This window comes from Echinops telfairi, unplaced genomic scaffold (assembly GCF_000313985.2).
Source record: "Echinops telfairi isolate 266 unplaced genomic scaffold, ASM31398v2 ScPeMD7_6;HRSCAF=24_1, whole genome shotgun sequence".
Classification (NCBI taxonomy): Eukaryota; Metazoa; Chordata; class Mammalia; order Afrosoricida; family Tenrecidae; genus Echinops; species Echinops telfairi.
Genome location: NW_022103903.1, coordinates 7,300,096 through 7,305,071, shown reverse-complemented (window position 1 = coordinate 7,305,071; position 4,976 = coordinate 7,300,096).

The following is a 4,976-nucleotide window of genomic DNA, read 5'->3' as shown; positions in this document are numbered from 1 at the left end:
GTATCATACGCCTCACTAAAGAGAGGCAATTCCACCCCCCTACCAAATAAAGAGAGAGAAGTAATTCCAGCCATCACATTAGAGGTGCATTAATTAAATGTTTGACCAAATATAACATGGTGATATTTAAGTCAGTATTTTTTATGGCCTACAAATGATGTTATAACTATCGAAATGTCTCTTGGCAGAAAAAAGATTCCCCACTCCCACTTTTAAAAAAGAAAAACTGTGAAATCAAAATAATAATAATAATAATAATAATAGACGGAATGCACAAAGTTAAATTATAAAAAAAATATTGGTTGACATTCAACCATTTAATGAAGTCGTTATAGAAACTATAAGCAGCCTGCTCTCAATCAAAATACTAAATATATAACATTAGTTAAGATTTAGTACAGGAAAAATTAATTTTAAACTTAATCAGTAGAGATGTTCTGACTCATGAAGACAGTAAACAAGGTGATTAAAATAAGCAGCCAGGCAAGGAAGCCATCCCCCGTTTAGATTAACAATGGATCAAGAGACCTCAGTTGATGGTCTGACAACCCAGGAGAAATATAAATATCAATGGTTTATGTAATACCTTCTTCTTTTGTCACATTATGTGGGATCCTGTGATCACTGCAAAACCAGCTAATTATTTCCTGGGATCATTGCAAAATATGGTTATTGATTGTTTTTGTTTTGGTTTGTCACATCGTTTAAGGTTTATAACTTGCTTGGTTTTCACTGAATTTTGAAGAAGTTTGAAGGTAGCAAACCCCAATGTGTCCTTCTATTTGACACTTGCAGAAATAAATACTTGCAGAGTTTCTCAAATTAGCTAGGTCTCTGTCTTCGACAGGCAAGCCTGGACCCTTTATCCCAGTGTCAGATCAAGAATCGGTGCCACTGAAGCACGAAGTCCTAGCTTCACTGAAGGCATCAGTGAAAAGCAAGTCTCCAGGAATTAACAGAATACCAATTGAGATGTTTCAACAATCTGATGAAATACTGGAAACTCTCATTTGGGACAAGAAATTTGGAAGACATTAATGAGCCAGGGACTAAGAGAGATTCATATTTGTGCCAATTCCAACAAAAATGATGCATTAAAATATAGAAATCTTGGAACAACTTGTTAATATCACATGTAAGCTTCATCATACTCCCGTGTATCAGCTGGTGGCTTTGAACCATTGACCTTAGTAGCCCAATTCATAACTCAATACACCACCCGGGCTCCTTGTCACATGCTTTAAAGATAATTTTTAAAAACTTCAAGCAGTACGTTAACAAGGAGGCTCCAGAAATTCAAGCTGGATTCATAAGATAATGTGGAACAATAGACATTAGTGCTGAGACCAGCTGGATCTTGGCTGAAAGCAGAGAATATCAGAAAGGTCCTTACTTGTGTTTTATGCACACACATGTCTATGCAAAGGCATTGTACAATGTGGATATAACAAACAATGGATAATAGTGTGAAGAATGGAACATCCAGGATACTTCATTGGGTTCATACGGTTCTTGTACATGGACCAAGAGGCAAGTGTTTGACCAGAAAAAGGGCATAGTGTGTGTGGTTTCAAATCAAGAAAGGTGTGCATCAGGGTTACATCTTTATTAGAGTTTAAATTTTGATCAAGAAGTTTGCAGAAGGCTATGATTTGTAGTGGAAGCTCCAAATCTATTTTTGAGTTGTCATAAAAAGTCAGCCTCCATTGAATTATTTTTTACTTTTAATTGGCATTTGAAATGACTGCCCTCAGGCTGAGTACATTAGAAAGTAGCTTGCTACCACTCCTCCAAAAGTGAAGTGCTGACCTAGTCTTTAGGGAATTGCCCTTGATAAAAATTGTGGTACTAGGGTCATATAGTCATATCCTGAGTGTTTTGGATGGATAATCCCTGAAATAATCTTGCTATCTTCCCTATCTAGAATAATGCACATGCCCCAATCATGGTTTAATTCCCACTTTGTAGTTCTATTGAGAGATAAAAGATAGAGAGTCTTCATGCAGAGTGAGGGAAGTGGCCCAGCAGGAGGCATTAGGAGTGGTAGGATGTCTGGAGGGATGGTTTCAACAGCCTAGTATTTTAAATCTTAAATCAATAGACAATAGACCCATAGGTTGATTTTAACTCTAAATTCAGCAAACTCATGACCCTTTTTGGTCACCCATTACTTCCTTATCTCTACCTGTGCAACATTCAGCCTGCACAGAGCATGACCAGGTTCATGATTGGACCTGAGGAATGTTACAAAACCTGTGATTGATCCATTCATAACTTGGAGCCACAAATAGGCAATCAGGATATATTCATAACTATTGGATATTGGGATGTGAAAACTGGAAAGAAAGAGGGGAATAGTAGTAGGAAAATATGGTCTTGGTGATAGGGGCAAAGCTGGAGAGAACATGATAGAAAATCCTAAGACCAATGATTTCTTCATCATCAATACTTTTTTTTCAACAATTATACATGTGGATTGCTACAGATGAAATACACAGAATTCAAATAGACTACACTTGTGGGAACAAACAATGGAGATACTTAATATTATTAATATCGGCAGCTAAAATCAGGCCAAGGGTTGAATGTGGAACAGATCATCAATTGCTTATATGAGGGTATACCCTCCTCCCCCCAAAAAAACACCAAAAAAAGAGAAAAAAGCTCTGCTGGGCAGATCTCCCATAGTATGCATTTTTCTCGCCAAGCAAGCATCTAGCAACTCATTCTGAGTTAGTGCACACAGTAGCATCACATAGGAAAGTTCTCTCTGGTCACAGTGGATTTTTTCATAAAAGCAGTTTCACTCAAACCTTGTTTTTTGTGATGGCCGATTTCAGGGAACAGTGTGAGGCTGTGAAATTTTGTTTCCTGCTTGGGAAAAATGCCCCAGAAACTGTTGTGATGTTGAACACAGCTTCCAAGGACAGCACTATGGGAAAAACTCAAATCTATGAGTGTTTTTTTTTATTTAAAAAAAAGTGAAATCTCAGTTGATGACAAATCACATTCTGGACATCCATGAACTTCCCAAATGGATGAAAATGTCAGCTAGTACTGCATTTGGAGTTCATTCCACCAGCTAAGGCTGTTAATCAAGTTTTCCATGTAGAGATTCTGAAACGATGTGTAACAGTGTGCAACAATAAAGACCTGATTTTTGGCAGATGGGGGATTTGTTTTGCCACCATGACAATGCACCTCCTCACCCAGCCAGTTTTTGATAAAAACAGCTTCCTCTCTTGCCCCACATACCTTACACACCTAACCTAGCTCTGTGTGATGTCATTTTGTTTCCGTGAATGTAGAGGGACATGGAAGGACAGCAATGTCGAAGAGGTAAAGAAAAAAATGAGGGAGGTGATGTCAGCCATCCAAAGAGATGAGATTGAAAAATGTTTCAAATCATGGCATTGCCTATTTGGTAAATGTAATAAGTGTCATGGAGAGTATTTTGAAGGTGATAAGGTTGTTTCATTAAAAAAATTAAATACATAGCTTTAGGGAAAAATCCATTTTTTGGTACCCCCTCAGATGTAAGCTCAGATTAGAAATTTAAATCTAATTTAAACTAAATTAAAACAAATTCCCAAGAGCAAAAATATGACCTGGATTATATCCCACCTGAATATTGAGGCCATCACAAGAAGAGATTTTCTGAATCAGACACTAGTGACAGACCTGATGAGTTGGGGGATGTCATCCAGAACAGTAGACATGAAGAAAGCAAGAGGCCACTAAAGTGACAGGAAAGAAATAAAAGATCAAACTGGATGTCAGACGAGACTCTGAAACTTGCTCTTACTCGTAAGATACATAAAGCATTTATGTATGAGGTAACTAAAAAAAATAATGAAGTCAAAGAGCTGAACGGAAGATTTCAAAGGGTAGCTCTAGAAACGAAGTCAAATATTATAAAGAATTGTGCAAAGACTTAGAGTTAGAAAATAAAAATTGATGAACATGCTTAGGATATCTGAAACTCCAAAAATTAAAGAAAAAACTCAAGCCTCTGTTAGGTTCTTTAGCTTAGGGACTGGACGTCCAATACACATGCCCAGCGGTCCAAGCTACCGACCGATGAAGGAGTGGTACACTGTGCATGCTCAGAGGTTCAGGTTTCTGGACAGGAAGGGGAGGTTCACCTGGGTGGGCGCTGCACCTGGATTGGCCCACTTAGGCCAGGTAAATTCAATTCAGCCAATAGGGTCGACCAGAGTCATCCATCACGCAGCCCCGCGGAATAATTGAAAAAGGCAGGAGCCAGGAGCCGACTGCATGACTTTCCCACTGGCTTCTAGGAAGGCTGCACAGGGTGAGGGGCCCTGCGGGTGCCTGTGTAAACCTGAAACTTCTTCTAACGCTCATAAAACTCACTTGGATCCCAAACCAGGCTTCGGCGTGAATTCTTTCTGGTGCAGAGCCAAGGACCGAGGTATATCTCTCCCCTGAAAGACCTAACACCTCCAGTTGCAATACTGAAAGACTCTACAGGTAAAGTATTGAATGATGCAGGAAACATCAAAAGAAAATGGAAAGAATATATAAAGTCAATATACCAAAAATAACTAAGTGACATTAATGCATTTCAAGAAATAGCATATGGTACTGAAGAAAGAAGTTCAAGCTGAATTAAAAGTATTAGCCAAAAAAAAATTTTTTTTTAAGATTTCAAAAATTAATGGAATATTAACTGAAATGTTACAGCAAACTGACGAATCACTGGAAGCACTTACTGGTCTATGCCAGGTAATTTGGAAGACAGCTTCTTGGCCAATGGATTAGAAGAGATCCATATTTCTACCCATTCCAAAAAAAAGTTGTGTTTTGTTCTGTTGCTCATACGGTTACTCTGACTTGGAAGCAACTCGAAGGCATCTAACAACAACATTGACAAGAGCAAAGCTGTCTTTCCTTGTGTGATTTCTGAGTTGCTGAAGAATTGGTGCCAGAAGAAGGGATATCTTTTATTCTTC